The sequence below is a fragment of the Gorilla gorilla genome, chromosome 10 (assembly GCF_029281585.2).
Source record: "Gorilla gorilla gorilla isolate KB3781 chromosome 10, NHGRI_mGorGor1-v2.1_pri, whole genome shotgun sequence".
Taxonomy (NCBI): Eukaryota; Metazoa; Chordata; class Mammalia; order Primates; family Hominidae; genus Gorilla; species Gorilla gorilla.
The window spans coordinates 140,344,311-140,367,571 of record NC_073234.2 but is presented as its reverse complement, the minus strand read 5'-3'; the positions used below and the strand labels follow the sequence as shown (position 1 = coordinate 140,367,571).

General features: G+C 45.7%; 1 protein-coding gene and 1 pseudogene across 5 annotated transcripts in view; one reads left to right on the top strand and one right to left on the bottom strand.

Annotated features, from left to right (window-relative positions):
* Window positions 1-2,759: 2,759 nt before the first annotated feature.
* SCARB1 (scavenger receptor class B member 1) overlaps window positions 2,760-23,261 on the top strand; it is a 131,862-nt gene continuing 111,360 nt past the window's right edge. For all 5 annotated transcript variants that reach the window (XM_063694466.1, XM_063694465.1, XM_063694467.1 and 2 more), the window contains exons 1-2: window positions 2,760-2,828; window positions 19,579-19,689. The gene's annotated coding sequence lies outside the window, so the exon portion shown is untranslated. The remainder of the gene's footprint in view (window positions 2,829-19,578; window positions 19,690-23,261) is intronic.
* LOC115930298 (uncharacterized) lies at window positions 8,408-8,504 on the bottom strand (annotated as a pseudogene).

Genomic DNA, 23,261 nt, shown 5'->3' with positions numbered 1-23,261 from the left:
TGGCTCTCGCCTGTAATCCCAGCACTTTGGGAGGCCCAGGTGGACGGATCACCTGAGGTCAGGAGTTGGAGGGATGGCAAAATCCCATCTCTACAAAATATACAAAAAAATAGCTGGGTGTGTTGGCAGTCGCCTGTAATCCCAGCTACTCGGAAGGCTGAGGCAGGAGAATCGCTGGAACCCGGGATGTGGAGGTTGCAGTGAGCCGAGATTGTGTCACTGCATTTCAGCCTGGGCAACAAGAGCAAGACTCCGTCTCAGGAAAAAAAAAAAGGGTGGGGGGGGGGGATTTCGCTTGTTGCATAGGTTGGTCTCAAACTCCTGGCCTCAAGTGATTCTCCTGCCTCTGCCTCCCAAAGTGCTGAGATTACAGGTGTGAGGCACCATGCCAGGTCTCTTACTGTTTGTAATTAAATACATACACATTTTGTGTGTTTGTGTGCAGGTTTATAAAGTCAAAGGTGATAGTAACCCATTTAAGTTCCTACTCAATTTTACTTTCCAGGGATAACTAACTACTTTTTCTTTTTGAGATGGAGTCTCGCTGTGTCGCCCAGGCTGGAGTGCAGTGGCGCAATCTCGGCTCACTGCAAGCTCCGCCTCCCCGGTTCACGCTATTCTCCTGCCTCAGCCTCCCCAACAACAGGGACTACAGGCGCACGTCGCCATACCCGGCTAATTTTTTGTATTTGTAGTAGAGACGGGGTTTCACTGTGTTAGCCAGGATGGTCTCGATCTCCTGACCTTGTGATCCGCCTGCCTCGGCCTCCCAAAGTGCTGGGATTACAGGCATGAGCAACCGCGCCCAGCTGGGATAACTACTTTTTACAGGTTGATATTCTTTTGGACTTTTCCCCTGTGTAAAAATATACTATATTTGTTACGTACATATGTATGTACATACAGACACAAATTGGACCATTCTCAGTATAATGATTCTCAGGTTTTTTTTTTTTTTTTTGAGGTGGGGAACTAGATAATTATGGACATCTTTCCATACTAGCATATCTAGATCTACCTCATTCTTTTTAATATTTTTGCTGGTATTCCATTGTATGAATGCCCTATGATTTACTTAACCTGTCCATCAATATTTGTTTCCAGGTTTTTGCTATTATAATGCTGCTGCAAAGTACATCCTCACACATCTTTATTTTGTCTATTCATATTTCTGTAAGATAGGTTACTAAAGTCGGAACTGCCAAATTAACACTCATACCATTTTGTTTTTTAATTTTAATTTTTTTAAAAATGTAAAATGTGCAATTTCAAGAGGAGAAACTTGAACACAAGGAGCAAAATCTATTTTTATAACATCCTATTAAAAGCTTTACATAAAGATTTTGAAAGAATAGCATAAATACAAGATTTCTATTTTAATTGGATTCTTAGGGCTAATAAAATAATCAGCCTTAGCACTTATTTATTTATTTTTTTTGAGACGGAGTCTCGCTCTGTTGTCCATGCTGGAGTGCAGTGGCGTGATCTCGGCTCACTGCAAGCTCCACCTCCCGGGTTCACACCATTCTCCTGCCTCAGTCTCCCGAGTAGCTGGGACTCCAGGCGCCCGCTACAAAGCCCGTCTAATTTTTTTTGTATTTTTAGTAGAGACAGGGTTTCGCTGTGTTAGCCAGGATGGTCTTGATCTCCTGACCTTGTGATCTGCCCGCCTCGGCCTCCCAAAGTGCTGGGATTATGGGCTTGAGCCACTGCGCCCGGCCAGCACTTATTTTTATAATTCTTCATGATTACTGTGTTACTGTCCCATGATATTTCTCAATTTTTAAATTTTTCAAAAAAATTAATCCTTAATGTGCATATTTTTGAATTGTTAATATAACTTTTTGAGGTGATGTCTTCATGTGTTTCAACTACTTAAAAACTTTTAAACAGTATATAATAAAAAATCTTCCAGGCCACTCACACCTGTAATCCCAGCACTTTGGGAGGCTGAGGTGGGCAGATCACCTGAGGTCAGGAGTTCGAGACCAGCCTGGCCAATATATATATATTCATATATATATTCATATATATAATTCATATATATATTCATATATATAATTCATATATATATTCATATATATAATTCATATATATATTCATATATATAATTCATATATATTCATATGTATAATTCATATATATTCATATATATAATTCATATATATATTCATATATATAATTCATATATATTCATATATATAATTCATATATATTCATATATATAATTCATATATATATATTCATATATATAATTCATATATATATTCATATATATAATTCATATATATTCATATATATATGAATGATATATATATGGCAAAACCTCATCTCTAATAAAATACAAAAATTAGCTGGGCGTGGTGATGCATGCCTGTAGTCCCAGCTACTCGGGAGGCTGAGGCAGGAGAATCTCTTGAACCTGGGAGGTGGAGGTTGCAGTGAGCTGAGATGGTGCCACTGCCCTCCAGCCTGAGTGACAGAGCGAGACTCGGTCTCCAAAAAAAAAACAACAAAAAAACTTCCATCCTTGTCTCCCATCCACCCCTTCACCCCAGCATGTACTTGCAGACTTTATGCATATACAGTGAGTACTGTATATACACAAATAATAAAAAATATATATATAATATATGTAATTCCCCTTTACATGAAAGGTAGCACACTGGTCTGTACAGTCTGTCTGCACTGTGCTATTTCACTTTATATTTTTATAGTTTGACAGAGTTCTAACATTTCTTTTTTTTTTTTTTTTAACAGAGTCTTGTTCCTGATTGTTAAATTTTAAAGCATCCCAAAGTTTGGTTTCACACTTGAATGAATACCATGTAAGGATTCACTTACATAGATGTGGTTGCCTGAATCTTAAGAACAAAATAACATTGTTAGTATTTATTTAAATTAGTGTTCCTTTTATGGTTTGCCTGAAAGCACAACAAAATCCTCATCAAGATATTACAATTATGACTCCCATACAGGTATACTGTTTAGAGATTGGCAAGCACCTTTTAATTAAAGGAGTCAGCCAGCTTAGTGTGCAGTGTTTATTTCTGCCGGAAGAGGGAGCTTCAGGGACAGACTTTGGTTTAGTCATGAAGCCTACAGCACTCCCAAGCGGTTGTGGTTGACCAAGCAATTTATGCTTTTACCTTTCTACTTCCAGAGGCTTGTTTACTTATCAGTAAGCATTAATTTACTGTCCCCTCAGATGCCTTTTACTTTCTTCTTTTCTGCCTAGAATAAGCTGCTCTTCCAATTTTGCAGCTATATGTTTCCACCCCAGTTGGAATTTCTCCATAACATCCATTGTAGCTATCCTTCAATCTACAGCCTCTATTTCCTGTTATAGCTGGTCAGATCTAATCCCTCAAAATACTCTGTCCCCTGCTTCCCTTATCTGCTGGCCACCTTTTTCCCCCACATACACACTGCCATGTCCCACCCTTCACTCAAGTTGTTCCCTGCCACCTCAACAAATTTAAGTCCATAAAATAGAGTAAGTGTTCCTGATTGTTAAATTTTAAAGCATCCCAAAGTCTGATTTCACACTTGAATGAATACTATGTACGGATTCATTTACACAGATGCGGTTGCATGAGTCTTAAGAAAAAAATAACATTATTTGTATTTATCCAAAGTACTGTCAAGATATAATGTCAAGATCTAATTCAAAGGTTCCACAAAGCCTTCCTTGACTGCCCCCAACGAAGATTATCCATTTTCCCTGAAATCCCATTGACTTTTCTATTTTGTAAGGAGGCTCGTGAGACTCTGTCTAAAAACAAAACAAAACAAAAAGAAACAATCAAACAGCTTGCTTCTGTTCTTTGATTTGCTAGTAAGCAAAAATTACACATGGTGACAGGAGCTATGTGAGGCTGTCAGGTTGAACGGGAGGAGTTTGGGATCCTGCTTGTGGGTGGTTGGATGAGGCTTTCGGGAAAGACAGTATTTATGTGAGACCTGGAAGATGGGCCTTAGCTTTGCAGAAGGTGGAGAGGCAGGAAATAGCACGGGGGCCCTGGGGCTGGAAGACTTGGGCATATTTGAGGAACAGAAAGGAGACCAGCATAACTGAGGTGGGAAAAGCATGTGAAGAGATGGGGCTGGAGGAGGCCGGGAGCGGTGGCTCATGCCTGTAATCCCAGCACTTTGGGAGGCCAAGGCAGGCGGATCATGAGCTCAGGAGATTGAGACCATCCTGGCTAACACGGTGAAACCCCGTCTCTACTAAAAATACAAAAAAAAAAAAAAAAAAAAAAAAAAAAAAAATTAGCTGGGTGTGGTGGCGGGCGCCTATAGTCCCAGCTACCTGGGAGGCTGAGGCAGGAGAATGGCGTGAACCTGGGAGGCGGAGCTTGCAGTGAGCCGAGATTGCACCACTGCACTCCAGCCTGGGAGACAGAGAGAGACTCCGTCTCAAAAAAACAAACAAAACAAAACAAAACAAAACAAAAATTAGCCAGGCGTGGTGGTATGCACCTGTAATCCCAGCTACTCGGGAGGTTGAGGCAGGAGAAACGCTTGAACTCAGGAGGCGGAGGTTGCAGTGAGCCGAGATTGCACCACTGCACTCCAGCCTGGGTGACAGAGGGAGACTCCATCTCAAAAAAAAAATTTTTTTTTTTTTACAAACGGTGTCTCCCTCTGTCGCCCAGGCTGGAGTGCAGTGGTGTGATCACAGCTCACTGCAGCCTCAACCTCCCCCACTGAAGCCATCCTCTTGCCTCAGCCTCCTAAGTAGCTGGGACTACAGGCGCGCACCTCCAGGCTTGGCTCTTATTCTTTTTATTGTTTTTGAAACTATAGAAACTATTTTTAAAAAATGTTTTGGTTGTTTTTATTGCTGCTTTTCCTTTTGGGGTTAGAACACAAGTTTTGATGGGAAACAGGTTAGAACACATTCATCTCTTCCCATAGTGATGGTCATAGAAAAACAGGGCATATTTATAAATTCTCAAGTGATCTTAAAATGTGCAAAAGCTGCCGAACTCCCGGGAGTGAAGGGCGAAGCTCGTTAGCATCAACTGTGGCTGGGGAGTGACCGTAGGTAAGAGGGAGGGGCAAGTGTGACTCAGCGCTGTTTGGGCCAGTGTTTAGAGGCCAGCGTGTCCCTGCAAGTGCGTGGGACAGTGGTCTGTTCTGCACTGTGTGTGACTCCTCGAGGAAGTCCACTTACCAATTTCTCCTCACTGGTATTTTTGGGAGTTTCTGAAGAATGCTTGCACTCTCCACAAATCTGTGCTTGTTGTCATTTGTCACTCAGCCAGCTGGCTGCCTTGGGAGATTCTGCCCATGACCTCTGACATCTTAGACTTGGCTTCTCTGGGTTGCCTCAGGGATCTGGCTCTTTCCTTAGGACAGCTAGACATGGGGGTAGTGAAAGGAAATTGCAACGCGGAGAAATCACAATTGTGTGCCGCAGATATTAATGCTCCAGATATTAATGCTCCAGATCCCTGGGGGATCTGATAGGTCATTCCTGTCTTTGGCCCAGAGCTGACATCCTTCCTTAGCTATATCCCCCAAACGTGGAGCCAAACCTCACCCCCTTCTGTGGGGCCCAGTGTAAGGAGAAAAAAAAATTTACCTCCCACCCAGATGACATCATCATAACCTCCAGATGATGTTATTGCCATTCTGCTCTCAATGAACACAAAGTTAATGTTACTTTGCAGGAATTTTAGCATATGTATGTATGTATGTATGTATATATATATATGAAACAGAGTTTCACTCTTGTTGCCCAGGTTGGAGTGCAGTGGCATGATCTCTGCTCACCACAACCTCTGCCTCCCGGGTTCAAGTTATTCTCCTACCTCAGCCTCCCGAGTAGCTGGGATTACAGGCGTGTGCCACCACACCTGGCAAATTTTGTATTTTCAGTAGAGACGGGGTTTCTCCATGTTGGTCAGGCTGGTCTCGAACTCCTGACCTCAGGTGATCCGCCCCCCTCGGCTTTCCAAAGTGCTGGGATTACAGGTGTGAGCCACTACGCCAAGCCGGTTCTTTTCTTTTAATATCATATTAAAATAGAATTTTGGCTTTTCCTTTGGGCCAAAACAATCATTAAATTTTTTTTTCTCAGAACAAGAGTTGTCTTTCCTCAAATGATGAATTAGAAAAATATTGAAAGTTTGAAGTAACAGCACTCTCATGCTTCCAGACACCAAGCAGATGCTTGTTCTTAAACCATTTACTGGCAAAGGGAATGGGATGGCCAGTGATGGGTCAAGGTTAGCCAGGATCTTCTCCTGGGGGTGGGATTGCCATCCCTGAAACAAGTGAATGTGAAGAGAATTTTTATTTATATTTTTAATTAAACATTATTTAAAATTTTTTTTTAATTTTTTTTTTTTTTTTGACACGGAATCTCGCTCTGTCACCTAGGCTGGAGTGCAGTGGCTCGGCTCACTGCAACCTCCACCTCCCAGGTTCCAGCGATTCTCATGCTTCAACCTCCCAAGTTGCTGGGGTTACAGGTGTGCACCACCACACCCAACCAATTTTTGTATTTTTAGTACAGATGAGGTTTTACCATCTTGGCCAGACTGGTATTATTACTATTATTTTCTGAGACAGGGTCTCACTCTGTTGCCCAGGCCAGAGTGCAATGGCGAGATCATGGCTCACTACAGCCTCGACCTCCCCAGGCTCAAGTGATCCTCCCACCTCAGCCTCCCAGGTAGCTGGGACTAATAGGCGTGCACCACCATGCCCAGCTAATTTTTGTATTTTTTGTAGAGGCAGGGTTTCGCCATGTTGCCCAGGCTGGTCCCAAAGTCCTGGGCTCAAGCGATCCACCTGCCTCAGCCTCCAAAATTGCTGGGATTACAAGTGTCAGCCACTGTGCCCGGCCCCTAACTTTTTACTCTGCAGAAGAGAAGCATCAGGCCTATAAGCAGAACTGAAATTGAAATCTCATTGGTCCACCAACTAGAATTAGACTAAGTGGTAGTACACGGATTAGGAAACAGAAAAATCAAACTACAGAGGTTTAAACAAGAGGGTATTTAAACACCCTACAGGAAAAATCAAACTACAGAGGTTTAAACAAGGGGGTGTACATTTTCTCACATAAGAAATATAGCTGGGGACGGTGGCTCATGCCTGTAATCTCAGCACTTTGGGAGGTCGAGGTGGGAAGATCACTTGAGGCCAGGAGTTTAAGACCATCCCTGGCAACATAACAAGACCCCTTTCTCTACAAAAAATAAAAAATTAGCTGGGCTGATTTAAAAATAGATTCTATAGTTTCAACAACAATAAAAAGAATGAGAGCCAGGCCTAGAGGTGCATGCCTGTAGTCCCAGCTACTTGGGAGGCTGAGGCAGGAGGGTTGCCCGGTAGGTCAAGGCTGCAGTGAGCTATAACTGCACCACTGCACTCCAGCCTGGGAGACAGAGTAAGGTGCTGTCTCAAAAAAAAAAAAAAAAAAAGGAAGAAGATGACATCTGGATTTGGATATAAGGGACTCTGATGTCAGGATGTGATTCTGTTGTTCTTTCTTTCATAGTTGCAAGATTATTGCCACAAATCCAGACACATCTGTATTCAAAGGAAGAAGCAGGGAAGATTGGGGTCAGCCACATGAGTTTCTTTTATGAAGAAAAGCGTTCACTGACTTCCTTCAGGTCTCATTGGTCAGAACTGGGTCCAGTGGCTGTCAATAGCTGCAAAGGAGGCTGTGAAGCAGGGAATAGGGTTTTTATGTTTGGTTGAGACCAAGGTTTCTCTAACTCAGCACTATTGACTGACGTATTGGCCTGGATAATTCTTTGCTTGGGGCTGTCCCGTGCATTGTGGGATGCTTATCAGCATCCCTGGCCTCTATCCCGTGGACCCCAGTCATCCTTAGTTGTGACAACCCAGAAAGTCTCCAGACATTTTCTAAGTTCCCTGGGAGGCAAAATTTTCCCTCCTTGTAAACCACTGGTTTAGACCAATTATAATCCATTAGTTGAAGCTGAATATGTCGCTACCCTGAAAAAACAATCAGAATGCCATATGGGTTTGAGGGTAGGCAGCTGAAAGCAGTGGTGATGGAACCTAAGGGCACCTACTTTTGATCTGTCTTCTGGATAAACTCAATGTACATATCCTTTTTTTTTTTTTTTTTTTTTTTTTGACATGGTGTCTCGCTCTGTCACCCAGGCTGGAGTGCAGTGGTGCAATCTCAGCTCACTGCAACCTCCACCTCCTGGGTTCAAGTGATTCTCCTCTGACTTCTTTCTCCCAAGTAGCTGGGACTACAGACATGCGCCACCATGCCCAGCTAATTTTTGTGTTTTGTGTAGAGACGGGGTTTCACCATGTTGCTCAGACTGATCTCAAACTCCTGGGCTCAAGTATCTGCCTGCCTTGGCCTCCCACAGTGCTGGGGTAATAGGCATGAACCACAGCACCCAGCCAAGGCTATTTCCTTTTTTAAAATTTAAACAGGTGCCATGCTAAACTACTCTGTATCATTCCAATTTTAGCATATGTGCTGCCGAAGTGAGCACAGGTATTTTATTTATTATTGTTATTATTAGTTTTTGAGACAGAGTCTTGCCCTGTCACCCAGGCTGGAGTGCTGTGGCATGATCTCAGCTCACCGTAGCCTCGACTTCCCACGCTCAAGTGCTTCTCCTACCTTGGCCTTCCAAGTAGATGGGACTGCAGGCATGCACCACCATGCCTGGCTAATTTTTGTATTTTTCATAGAGATGGAGTAGCACTATGTTGCCCAGGCTGGTCCCAAACTCCGGAGCTCAAGTGATTGGCACACCTGAGCCTCCCAAAGTGCTAGGATTACAGATGTGAGTCACTGCATCCGGCTGGCTATTTTTATCCATAGGTTTTTGCCCTTGTGTGCATATATATCTGAAAGATAACTTCTCAAAGTGAACTTGCTGGGTCAAAGGCCATATGCATTTTAAATTTAGACAGGCTTTGTCAAATTCCCCTCCAAAGAGGTTACACAAATTTACCCTTCTACCAACAGCAGTCAGCAGTGCCTGCTTCCTCACACCCTAAAAACACAAGGAGCTTCTCACACTTTGCTTATTTATCTGCTAGGTGAATTACAGTATCTCATGATAGTTTTCTTTTTTTTTTTGAGATGGAGTTTCACTCTTGTTACCCAGGCTGGAGTGCAATGGCGTGATCTTGGCTCACTGCAACCTCTGCCTCCCGGGTTCAAGTGATTCTCCTGCCTCAGCCTCCCGAGTAGCTGGGATTACAGGCATGTGCCACCACACCCAGCTAATTTTGTATTTTTAGTAGCGATGGGGTTTCTCCATGTTGGTCAGGCTGGTCTCGAACTCCTAACCTCAGGTGATCCACCCGACTCAGCCTCCCAAAGTGCTAGGATTACAGGTATGAGCCACTGTGCCCGGTGATAGTTTTACCTTAAAAATTATTCTGTGTTCCCTCACACAATAAGGACCTCATTGATTATTTCACTTGACAAAGTCACTTTCCATGTGGAAAACACTTCTTGAAGCCCTTGGGATCTCAGCTGGGGATGCGGAGACTTTGCCCTCCAGGAGGGCATCTAATGTTTGTGATGATTGCCTCATCTGTCGTTTGCACTGAGCTTGTGTTGCTAATTATTAGCTATGGTGGATGCAGAGAGAAAGACGGAATTGGATATGGAATGGCAGAAGCTATGACAAACTGCAAGAGTGCCTGGCTGTCACAGTTTAAAAAATTATAATGTTTCTCAAAGGTAATTTTGTTATAAAGTAATTGTGCAGTTTGTTCATTTAACTGTGCAGTTTGTTTATTTGTTCATTTAACAAATAAGGGACTGTAGAGATGGGGTCTTGCTATGTTGCCTGGGCTGGTCTGGAACTCCTGGGCTCAAGTGATCCTGCTGCCTTGGCCTCCCAAAGTGCTGGGATTACAGGTGTGAGCTACTGCACCCGGCCAGCAGGGCTGTCCTTTTTCACTTGCCCCAACCTCAGTGGCTGATGGACTGATTTGCTCCTGGAATCTAAGATTCATGCAGCCACAGAGGGACAACCCTGGTGACTTAGCTGAAGCGTGTAACATTGAAAATAATTATAGCCGGGTGCAGTGGTTCACACCTGTAATCCCAGCACTTTGGGAGGCCGAGGTGGGTGGATCACGAGGTCAGGAGTTTGAGACCAGTCTGCCCAACATGGTGAAACCCCGTCTCTACTAAAAATACAAAAATTAGCTGGGCATGGTGGCATGCATGGTGGTGGGCAGGAGGATCGCTTGAACCCGGGAGGCGGAGGTTGCAGTGAGCTGAGATCGCACCACTGTACTCCAGTCTGAGCGACAGAGCAAGACTCTGTCTCCAAAAAAAAAAAAAAAAGAAAAAAAAGAAGTATGGTGTGCCCATGCTCACAGCCGAAATCAGAAAACAACCCTAAAAAACAACCCTAAAAGTCCACCAGTGTAGACCAGGCACAGTGGCTCACGCCTGTAATCCCAGCTCTTTGCTCTGTCACCCAGGCTGGAATTCAGTGGCACAATCTCGGCTCACTGCAACCTCCACCTCTCGGGTTCAAGCGATTCTCCTGCCTTAGCCTCCTGAGTAGCGGGGATTACAGGCTCCTGCCACCACAACTGGCTAATTTTTGTATTTTGAGTAGAGACGGGGTTTCACCATGTTGGTCAGGCTGGTCTTGAACTCCTGACCTCAAGCAATCCACCAGCCTCGGGCTCCCAAAGTGCTGGGATTACAAGCATGAGCCACTGTGCCCAGCCAAGAACAGTTTTTATATTTTATTTTCACATTGAAAATCAGTCACATTTGCTTCAGCCTCAAAGAGCGTGTTTATGTAAAATTAAATGAGTGCTGGCAGCAAACTGCACTTTTTTTTTTTCTAAACAGGAAATGGGTTAATGGGTATGGAGCTGTAGTTTTGCAGGATGAAAATGGGGACCGAGTTTCAGTTTGGGAAGACGAAACTGTTCTGGAGATGAATGGTGGCAACGGCTGCACAGCAATGTGAATGCCCTTAGTGTCACACACACAAATAGATAAAATGGTTAAAAACTATGTGCATGGCAGTAAGACATGGAAAAATGTTTAGAAAGCAGGCAGAAACAGGAAACAATTGTTGAGTCTTCCATTTGGGGGGCTTCTAAAATGTTCGCAGATGGTGGAGCACTGCCCCCTCCCAGCATGGGGAGGTTTCTGTGCGTGCTCACGGGCACCACGCTGAGTTAGGGGCTGGCAAGGGCCCTGGTGAAATGTTACCGAACCTAAATTGAGAGTCCATGGCCAAAAGCCAGAGCATCTCTCAAGCGTATGCAGGCTGTCCTGGCACCCCAGTTCTCTCCAAGGCCACCACAAAAAACATAAGGCAGCCACAAGGGGGAGTGGGGAGGTGACTCGCTCCTAGCCGGGTGCTGGCATCACCTAAAGGAAGTGGGCACGGAGCGTGGTACCCGCAGGTGGCGCCACCGTTCCCCACACCCTCCCTGCACCCCTCCGTCTCCTCCATCCTTTAAAAATTGTGGTAAAATACCCATAACACAGAACTCACCATTAAAAAAAAATTCACCATTTTAACCATTTTGAGTGTACAGTTCAGTGGCATTTAGGACATTCACAATGTTATGCAACCACCTCCTCCATCTAGTTCCAGAACATTCCTTCATTCCCAAAGGAAACCCCTGTACCCATTAGTAGTCACCTCCTATTTCCCCCTCTCCCCAGTCCCTGGTGAACACCAATCTGTTTTCTGTCTCTTTTTCTTTTTTTTTCAGACAGGGTCTTGATCTGCCATCTGGGCTGGAGTGTAGTGGTGCAATCATAGTTCACTGCAGCCTCAAATTTCTGGCCTCAAACAATCCTCCTGCCTCAGCCTCCCAAAGCGCTGAGATAACAGGCGTGAGCCCCTCTGTATTCTGTCTATGGATATACTTACTCTGGAGATTTCCTATAAATGGAATCTTGCACTGTGTGGCCTTTTGTATCTGGCTTCTCTCACTTTTTTTTTTTTTTGAGACGGAGTCTCGCTCTGTCACCCAGGCTGGAGTGCAGTGGTGTGATCTCAGCTCACTGCAGCCTCCGCCTCCCGGGTTCCAGTGATTCTCCTGCCTCAGCCTCCCGAGTAGCTGGGACTACAGGCGCCTGCCACTATGCCTAGTTAATTTGTTTGTACTTTTAGTAGAGACGGGGTTTTGCCATGTTGGCCAGGATGGCCTTGAACTCCTGACCTCAGGTGATCTGCCCACCTCAGCCTCCCAAAGTGCTGGGATTACAGGCGTGAGCCATTGTGCCTGGCCCTGACTTCTCTCACTTAGCATCAGGTTTTCAAGGTTCATCCATGGTGTAGTATGTATCAGTGTTAAAAAAATTTTTTTTTTTTGAGATGGGGTCTATGTTGGCCAGGCTGGTCTCTAACTCTTGACCTCAAGTGATCCTCCTGCCTCAGACTCCCAAAGTGCTGAGATTAGAGGTATAAGCCACCATGGCTAGCCAATATTTCATTTCTTTTTATGGCTGAATCCTATTCCATGGTATGGACAGGCCACATTTTGTCATCCATTGATGGGTATTTGAGTTGTCTCCCAAATAGTTTTTTAAATGGTTAAAAGTGAATGAGTATTATGTGATGTGTATTTTTGCTTTTTGCTGTTATGAATACTGCTGCTATGAACATGCATAAACAGGTGTTTGTTTGAGTGCCTGTCTTCAGTTCTCTTGGATGTATGCCTAGGAGTGGAATTGCTGGGTCATATAGTGATGCTATGTATAACTTGATTCTTTTTCTTTTTGTTTTTTCGTTTCAATCAAGCAGACCCTGAACCAGAATAGGTTCAGAGAGACTCCCTGTATGTTTAACTTGTTGGTGAACTGCCAAACTGTTTTCTTCCCCTTCCTTTCTGATTATGATGAGCAAAACTTCTCAATATAGAGACTTTCAGCTCATCCTTGAATCTCTCTGCAAAGCAGCCAGGGATTCCCTTAAAACTTGTACACGACTCCTGCCCCATCCCTGCTTAAACCCCATCAACTGCTTCTTCCCAATGCACACACAAAAAATGCAACTTCCTCTGTGAAGGCTACAAGGCCCTACAGGACCAGGGACCTCCCGATCCTTGCCCCCTGACCACTCAGGTCTGAGGTCAAAGTTAGTTCCTTGGAGAGACTCCAAGATTGTCCTATCTGTTGTTCCTCCCACACCGTCTCTGTCTTCTACATGAACCTGAGTTTGTTTTTCATCATACTCGTCACAGCCTGAGCAGAAGGAAGGATGATACCTCACTGCAGACCACAAGGTCTAGCTGCCCTGGGCCCGTCCCTGGTGCCACTCTCTGTCTCATGGTCTGTGCTCCAACTGCCGAACCAGCTTCTGCCACAGGCCCTTTGCACTTGCTGCCCACCCCTACCCAGAATGCTCTGCTCTCATGGGTGACTTTTTCTCAGTCATTTGGTTTTGATTCAGATTTTAACCATCAAAGAGGCCCTCTGTGGTAGGCTGAACAATGGCTCCTCCAAAGATGTCTGCATCCTAATTTCCTGGGACCTGTGACTGTGTTACTTTGGGATTAAATTAAAAGTGCCGAGATGGGGAGATGATCTGGGGCTTATCTGGTGGGTTGATGTAACCACAAGGGTCCTTATGAGAGGCACACAGGAGTCAGTCTTGGGGGAGAAGGTGACGTGGACACAGAGGCAGCAGCTGGAGTGATGCGCTTTGCAGGTGGAGGAGGGGGCCATGAGCCAAGGAGTGCAGGCGACCTCTAGAAGCTGAAAAAGGTGAGGAAACAGATTGTCCCCTAGAACTTCCAGAAGGGATGCAGCCCTGCAGACTCCTTGACTTTAGCCAGGTGAAACCGTTTTGGACTTCTGACCTCAAGAAACGAAAGATAATGAGAAGATAATCAATTTGTGTTGTTTTAAGTCACTATGTTCATGATTTGTTACAGCAGCTAACAGAAAGGTCCTTGACCAACCCAGGCCCCACCCCAGACAGAGTCTAAGCCGCTCCTTTCTTTTTTTTTTTTTTTTGAGACGGAGTCTCGCCCTGTCGCCGAGGCTGGAGTGCAGTGGCGTCATCTCGGCTCACTGCAAGCTCCGCCTCCCGGGTTCACGCCATTCTCCTGCCTCAGCCTCCCGAGTAGCTGGGACTACAGGCACCCGCCACCAAGCCCGGCTAATTTTTTTGTATTTTTAGTAGAGACGGGGTTTCACTGTGTTAGCCACGATGGTCTCAATCTCCTGACCTCGTGATCCGCCTGCCTCGGCCTCCCAAAGTGCTGGGATTACAGGCGTGAGCCACCATGCCTGGCCCTTAAGCCTCTCCTTTCTAAGCCGTTCCCTTATTGTCCTGATTTTATTGTCGCTTGAGTATCCTACAAATGGAAGCTCTAGTTCAGAGCATGTACAGATTTTTTTTTTTTTTTTTTGAGACGGGGTCCTGCTCTGTCACCCAGGCTGGAGTGCAGTGGTGCGATCACAGCTCACTGCGGCCTCAACCTCCCTGGGCTCAAGTGACTCTCCAGCCTCAGCCTCCCCAGTGGCTGGGACCACAAGCACACACCATCACACCTGGCTAATTTTTAAATATTTTGTAGAGATGAGGGTCTCACCATGTTGCCCAGGCTGGTTTCAAACTCCTGGACTCAAGCAATTCACCCACACATCAGCCTCCCAAAGTGTTGGGATTACAGGCGTGAGCCACCACACCCAGCAGTTTGCAAATTTTAAAACTTTCTGACTCTGTTGCCAATCTGTCCTCCAGAAACATGTTGCCAATTCCCAGCCTTACCCACAGCAAGTGAGAGGTTGCTTCCCTCTGCTGTTGGCGTCGTGGCTACAGAAAACACTGCTGCCCTCCCTGAGGGCACCATTCCCTCCCTCCCCTTCCCTTGACCACCAGTTAAAGGATGTGCAGCCTCAGTCTCCTGGGCTGTTGACGTTTTCACATACTGTTCCCTCTGCCTGCAAATCTTTTCCCAGCTTTGAGTGGCAGGCCTAATTTGTCATTTCCAGGTTAGTTTAACTCAGAGAGGCCTTCCCTGACCTCCCAACCTAAGGTTGCCATCTGGTCCTGCCTGATCCCATCTGTTTTACTTCTTTACTTAGCACTCTTGGCTACCTGGTATTTACTTAAGTCTCCAGCATTCTCCACGAGCAGGGGCCTCGTCTGTCTCACTGCTGTATCCTGGTGCCCAGAACAGGGCTTGACAATAGTAGGTGCTCAATAAATACTTGTTGACTAAATAATGAATGGATACTAATTTTTTTTTCTATCTTGGTGAGCTGTTTCTGTTGCAGTTTTGAGTCTTATCTTCCCAAAGCATCCTTCCTAACTTCAAACAATTCTTAATTAGTTCTCAAGATAGAGTAATAGGAATGGTATTTAGGTAGGAACATAAACAAGTTTTCAAATGTCAACAACAGTTGATTTTTTATATACAAGAGACAAAAAGGCCACATATTGTATGACTCCTTTTATGGGAAATATCCATAACAGGCAGATGTACAGAGACAGAAAGCAGATGAGTGGCTGCCAGAGGCTGGAGGAGGGGGAGTGAGGAGGGAGTGTTTAATGGGTACAGGGTTTTATTTTGGGGTGATAAAAATGTCTGGAACTAGGTAGAGGTGGTGGTTATACAACACTGTGAATGTAGTAAATGCCACTTTTTAATTAATTTTTTTGTTTTTGAGATGGAGTCTTGCTCTGTTGGCCAGGCTGGAGTGCAGTGGCATGATCTGGGCTCACTGCAGCCTCTGCCTCCCAGGTTCAAGTGATTCTCCTGCCTCAGCCCTCCGAGTAGCTGGGATTACAGGCGCCCACCACCACGCCCAGCTAACTTTTGTATTTTTAGTAGAGATGGGTTTCACCATGTTGGCCAGGCTGGTGTCAAACTCCTGGGCTCAAGTGATTCTCCCACCTTGGCTTCCCAAAGTGCTAGGATTATAGGTGTGAGCCATTGCGCTCGGCCACTTTTTAATGTAATTTAATTTTATGATTTTTTTTATTTTCTTGAGACAGGGTCTTGCTCTGTTGAACAGGCTGGAGTGCAGTGACGGCATCTCGGTTCACCGCAGCTTCAACCTCCTGGGTTCAAGTGAACCTCCTGCCTCAGCCTCACGAGTAGCTGGGAATACAGGTGCATACCACCATGCCTGGCTAATTTTTATATTTTTTTGGTACAGAGGGCATCTTGCCATGTTGCCCAGGCTGGTCTCAAACTCTTGGCCTCAAGTGATCCTCCCACCTTAGCCTCCCAAAGTGCTGGGATTACAGGCATGAACCACTGCACTTGGCCTACTTTTTTTTTTTTTTGGAAGCAGCCCTCTGGATGGGTGTGAGGTGATATCTCACTGTGGTTTCAATTTGCATTTTTCTGGTTATGAGTGACGTTCATCTTTTCATTTGCTTATTGGCCATTTGTGTATCATCTTTGGAGAAATGACTGTTCAAGTCTTTTGCCCCTTCCTGCTTTTGCTTTTTCTTTTCTTTTTTTTTTTTTTTTTTTTTTGTGAGTCAGGGTCTCGCTCTGTTGCCCAGGCTAGAGTGCAGTGGTGTGATATTGGCTCACTGCAACTTCCACCTCAGCCTCCTGGGTAGCTGGGACCACAGGCACACACCACCACACCCAGCTAATTTTCTTTGTATTTTTATAGAGATGGGGCTTTCACTATGTTGGCCAGGCTGGTCTCGAACTCCTGAGCTCAAGCGCTCCTCCCACCTCAGCCTCCTAAAGTGCTGGGATTAGAGGCGTGAGCCACCAACCTGCCCCCGACACTTTTTTTTTTTTTTTTTTTTGAGACAGGGCCTTGCTTTGTCATCTAGGCTGGGGTGCAGTGGTGTGCTCACGGCTCATTGCAGCTTCAGTCTCCCGGGCTCAAGCGATCTTCCTGCCTCAGCCTGTAGCTGGGACTATAGCACTCACCACCACATCTGGCTAATTTTTTCATTTTTTGGAAAGATGGATTCTTGCTATGTTGCCCAGTCTGGTCTTGAACTCATATCAAGTGCTATGTCTACCTTGGCCTCCCAAAGTGCTGGGATTGTAGGCATGAGCCATCACAATAAACTTTTTGCCCATTTTAAAAATTGGGTTATTTGTTGATGAGTTTTAGCATATTCATCCTTTGTTAGATACATGATTTGCAAATAATTTCTCCCATTGTGTGGAAGGAACTCTGTTGATTGTGTCCTTTGATGCATAGTAGGCTCTGCCTTTTTATGGAGAAATGTTAAAGAATTCACAACTGTTTTTTTTTTTTTTTTTTGAAACAGAGTCTTGCTCTGTTGCCCAGGCTGGAGGGCAGTGGTGTGATCTTGGTTCACTGCAGCCTCCACCTCCGAGGTTCAAGCAATTCTCCTGCCTCAGCCTCCCAAGTAGCTGAGACTACAGGTGTGTGCCACCACTCCCGGCTGATTTTTTGTAGTTTTGGTAGAGACAGGGTTTCGCCATGTTGGCCAGGCTGGTCTAGAACTCCTGACCTCAGTGATCTACCCACCTCAGTTTCCCAAAGTGCTGGGATTACAGAATTCATAAATGCTTTAAAACCATCCCTGACCAGGCGTGGTGGCTAATGCCTGTAATCCCAATACTTGGGGAGGCTGAAGCAGGAGGATCACTTGAGTCCAGGAGTTTGAATCTAGCCTGGGCAACATGGCAAGACCCTGTCTCTATAAAAAATTTTTAAAAAATAAGCTGGGTGTGGTAGCGAACACCTGTGGTCCCAGCTACCTGGGAGGCTGAGGTGGGAGGATCTCTTGAACCCGGGAGGCCGAAGTTGCATTGACACCCAAGATCACACCACTGCACTCCAGCCTGTGCGACAGAGCCAGACCCTATCTCAAGAGAGGGAGAGAGGGCCGGGCATGGTGGCTTACGCCTGTAATCTCAGCATTTTGGGAGGCTAAGGCAGGTGGATCATGAGGTCAGGAGTTGGAGACCAGCCTGGCCAACATAGTGAAACCCCCGTCTCTACTAAAAATACAAAAAATTGGCCGGGCGTGGTGGCATACGCCTGTAGTCTCAGCTACTCAGGAGGCTGAGGCAGGAGAATTGCTTGAACCTGGGAGGCAGAGGTTGCAGTGAGCTGAGGTCGTGCCACTGCACTCCAGCCCAGGCGACAGAGCAAGACTCCATTTCAAAAAATAAAAATAAAAATAAAAATAAAAAAAGAGGGAGAGAGCGGATCACGAGGTCAGGAGATTGAGACCATCCTGGCTAACACGGTGAAACTCTGTCTGTACTAAAAATACAAAAAATTAGCCAGGCGTGGTGGCGGGCACCTGTAGTTCCAGCTACTTGGGAGGCTGAGGCAGGAGAATTGCTTGAACCCGGGAGGCGGAGCTTGCAGTGAGCTGAGATCGCGCCACTGCACTCCAGCCTGGGTGACAGAGCAAGACTCCGTCTCAAAAAAAAAAAAAAAAAAAAGAGGGAGAGAGAGAGAGACAGAGAGACAGAGAGAGAAAAGAAAGCCATCACTGTATATAAAAGGGGTTTTGGCAAAAAGTAAGTCTTGCCCTGCCTTGACTGCCCTCCCCAGAGGCAATCTCTATTATCAGTTTCTTGTACAGCTTTCCGGAGATTTTCTTTGAGTTTTCTAATGTAACATTTCCATAGACAATTGTGCAGTTTGTTTTTATGCAAAATGAACCTTGGCTATGAGTGGTCTCTCGGAGCCTCAGTATCCCCATTGGTTAGACAAGGGAGTTGGAGTGGATAATTCCTAAAGACTGCTGGGAGGATCACAGCCCGCATGCCAGGAAAGAGCCCAGCCATACTTCTTGGCCCTCCTTTCATGAAGGTTTATGAAGGCTCTGTCTTGAAATTTTTTTTTTTTTTTTTGAGATGGAGTTTCACTCTTTGTTGCCCAGGCTGGAGTGCGATGGCGTGATCTTGGCTCACTGCAACCTCTGCCTACCGGCTTCAAGTGATTCTCCTGCCTCAGCCTCCCAGGTAGCTGGGATTACAGGCATGCACCACCACGCCTGGCTAATTTTGTATTTTTAGTGGAGGTGGGGTTTCTCCATATTGGTCAGGCTGGTCTTGAACTCCTGACCTCAGGTGATCCGCCCGCCTCAGCCTCCCAAAGTGCTGGGATTACAGGTGTGAGCCACTGCGGCCGGCTTTGTCTTGATTTGAGAGGTTGTTTCTTTTTGTTGTTGTTATTCTTTTGATAGAGGGTCTTGCTCTGTCGCCCAGGCTGGATTGCAGTGGTGTGATCATAGCTCGCTGCAACCTCTACCTCCTGGGCTCAAGTGATCCTCCCACCTCAGCCTCCTGAGTAGCTGGGACTACAGGCATGCATCACCACACCCGGCTTATTTTTGTATTTTGTATTTTTTGTAGAGAAGGGGTCTCACTGTGTTGCCCAGGCTGGTCTCAAACTCCTGGGCTCAAGTGATCCTCCCGCCTCGACCTCCCAAAATGCTGGGATTACAGGCATGCACCACCATAACCTGGCCCCAAAGAGGTTATTTTTTAAAGGAGAAAGCCATTTTCTCTGAACAGCATCAACGTCTGTTCTGTGGGAATACAAGAGTTCTTGTTTTGTTCCACTTAATAAGAACGCAGTTCCTCTTGTCAGCTCGATGCTGGGAAAAACTCTAATTTCAGTTCTTTATTTTTCAGAAATTCCAAAGAACATGGAAAGGAGACCACAGGAAGAATCCAGAACTGCTGCCCATCATAAAATTTTTCCATCTGCAATTTGTGTCTACAGTGTGACAGTTATTGATGAGGGTGAGGCTGAAGGTGGGACAGTGTGGGGGAGATTTTTTAATTGCTCCCCAATTACCATATTCCTCTTTTCTTTTCTTTTTTCTTTTTGAGACAGAGTCTCGCTCTGTAGACCAGGCTAGAGTGCAGCGGCGCGATCTCGGCTCACTGCAACCTCCGCCTCCCGGGTTCAAGCAATTCTCTGCCTCAGCCTCCCGAGTAGCTGGGATTACAGGCACCTGCCACCATGCCCAGATAATTTTTGTATTTTTAGTAGAGACGGGGTTTCACCATCTTGGCCAGGCTCGTCTCGAACTCCTGACCTTGTGATCCACCCACCTCGGCCTCCCAAAGTGCTGGGATTACAGGCGTGATGCCCAGCCCACATTCCTCTTTTCTTTTTAGTTTTAGAGTCCCTAAAATTCCAGATGGGCATATGTCACCCAGCCAGAGGTGATGTTTTCCAGCTTCCACTGAAGCTAGGTGTGACCTCGAGACTATGTTCTGGCCTATAAGATACAGGTGGATGATGTGACGGGAACACTTCCAGGCCAGATGGTTAGAAGGGAAGCTGGTTGTCCACCTCTATTTCCCACTCCCTTTGAGCTGGAATGTGGACAGGGTTCGAGAAGCCAGCTCTGTCCCTGGGGATGGTGGAGCAGCAGGAGGTGGGGTCCCTGGGTCCCTGGGTGATGATGTGGAGCCGAATCTCCTGCCTTCTTGGACTAGCAGCCACCTCTGCGATGTTAAGGGAGAGAGGAATACGTTTCTAATTTGTTAGAGTCACTGTATTTTGAGGTCTCTTAGCAGCTTAACGTATACCCTAACACAGGTGGCTTTCACCTTTTTATACAACTTTGTTTTTTTTTTTGAGACAGAGTCTTGCTCTGTCACCCAGGCTGGAGTGTAGTGGTGTGATCTCAGCTCACTGCAACCTCCACCTCCCAGGTTCAAGTGATTCTCCTGTCTCAGCCTCCCAAGTAGCTGGGACTACAGGTGCCCACCACCATGCCCAGCTAATTTTTGTATTTTTAGTAGAGACAGGGTTTCGCCATGTTGGCCAGGCTCGTCTCGAACTCTTGACCTCAGGTGATTTGCCCGCCTTGGCCTCTTGAAGTGCTGGGATTACAGGCATGAGCCACCATGCCCGGCCGATTTTTACTTTTTTAAACAGTGGTTTGCACTGAAATAGAAGTTCTTTGAGAATAGGAACTGTGCCTTTTTGTCTCCCATGATATCCCAGCCCCTGCCAGACAGTAGTAGGCAGTGAGAATGGTTCTTGGACATTAGCTTGCCTTAGGATTGGCTGGGGCATGGATTAGTTGAAAATGCAGCTTTCTCAGGGGCTCATCCCAAATCTGTGGAATCAATCTTTGGACCTGACTTTATAAATGTAACTTTATTTATTTATTTATTTGAGACGGAATCTCGCTGTGTCGCCAGGCTGGAGTGCAGTGGTGCTTGGAGTGGAGTGCGATGTCGACTCACTACAACCTTGATCTCTTGACCTCATGATCCACTCACCTCGGCCTCCCAAAGTGCTGGGATTACAGGTGTGAGCCACCGCGCCTGGCCCTTTTTATACAACTTTGATTTTTACTTTTTTTTTTTTTTTTTTGAGACTGAGTCTTGCTCTGTTGCCCAGGCTGCAGTGCAGAGGCACGATCTCGGCTCACCGCAACCTCTGCCTCCCGGGTTCAAGTGATTCTCCTGTCTCAGCCTCCAAGTAGCTGGGATTACAGGTTTGCACCACCACACCCGGCTAATTTTTGTATTTTTAGTAGAGACGGGGTTTCGCCACGTCGGCCAGGATGGTCTCAATCTCTTGACCTCGTGATCTGCTCACCTCGGCCTCCCAAAATGCTAGGATTACAGGCGTGAGCCAGCACGCCCAGCCACTTTACTTCTAATGAAAGAAAAGGTCTTGTTTACAATAGCAACTGTATGATGAAATATTTAACAGCAAACTTCCCAAGAAAGGTGGAGGATACAAACATAAAAAGCTTTAAAAAAATTCTACTATTGTTGTAATATAAAAAGAGACTTGCATTCATGGGAAGACAATCTTTGTTCTTTGAGAGGAAGAATCAGCTTTGGAAAGATGCCAAGAGCTTGCTAAATTTAACTAGAAATCCATACAATCCCAATTAAAATACTAACACAAAATTTTGGGAGATTTGAGAAAATGGTGCCAAAGTTCATCAAAGGATGTGAATGAAGGAAAATTGCCAGGAAAATTCTAGAAATAAAAAATAACGAGGGGGCCAGGCACTGTGGCTCCTGCCAGTAATCCCAGCACTTTGGCAGGCTGAGGTGGGAGGATTGCTTCAGGCCAGGAATTCAAGGCCAGCCTGGTAAACACAGCAAAATCCCATCTCAACAAAAATTTTTTAAAACTCAGAGCAGGCATGATAGCTCACACCTGTAATCTCAGCGCTTTGGGAGGCCAAGGTGGGTAGATCACTTGAGGCCAGGAGTTTGAGACCAGCCTGGCCAACATGGTGAAACCCTGTCTCTAAGAATACAAAGAAATATTAGCCAGTGTGGTAGCAGGCACCTGTAATCCCAGCTACTTGGGAGATTGAAGCACAAGGATTGCTTGAACCCAGGAGGCGGAGGTTTCAGTGAACAGAGATCGCTCCACTGCACTCCAGCCTGGGTGACAGAGCGAGACTCTGTCTTTAAAAAAAAAAAAAAATCAGCCAGGCATGGTGGCATGCACCTGTAGTCCCGTCCTAGCTACTCCGAAGGCTGAAGTGAGAGGATCGCTTGAACCCAGGATGTAGAGGCTGCAGTGAGCTATGATCGCACCGTTGCACTCCAGCCTGGGTGGCAGAGCGAGGCCCCATCTCTAAAAAAAATTATATATATATATATACACACACACACACATACTATATATATATATCTATTTCAATTTTTTACTTGGTTTTATTTATTTATTTATTTTGAGACAGAGTCTCGCTCTATTGCCCAGGCTGGAGTGCAGTGGCATGATCTCAGCTCACTGTAATCTCTGCCTCCTGGGTTCAAGCTATTCCCGAGTACATGTGTCACTAAACCCAGCTAATTTTTGTATTTTTAGTAGAGACAGGGTTTTGCTATGTTGGCCAGGCTGATCTTGAACTCCTGGCCTCAAGTGATCCGCCTGCCTTGGCCTCCCAAAGTGTTGGGATTACAGGCGTGAGCTACTGCGCATGGCCTATTCTATTATTAGTTATTGTTGTTAATCTCTTACTGTGCCTGAATTATAAATTAAATTTTATCATGGGGAAAAACAGTCTATACCGGGTTCAGTGCTATCTCAGGTCTCAGGCATCCGCTAGGGATCCTGGAGCTTATCCCCCGAAGATAAGGAAGGGCCCCCGCCGCTCTGCTGGAATTCAAAATAACCCTCCCACTGCGCAGTGAGGTGGGTAAAAGCCAGTCTGACGGTCTGACAGTGCTTTGATGATCTTGTACTCTCTGCTCTTTGCTTTTGCAGAACATTAATTACCAAATGTTTTCCAAACTTTGCAAGAGGAGTACAGGTGTCGGGGGTGAGGGAGGGCCTTGTTTTCATCTAATAGACCTTTCTGTTCTTTCTGTTTCACTTG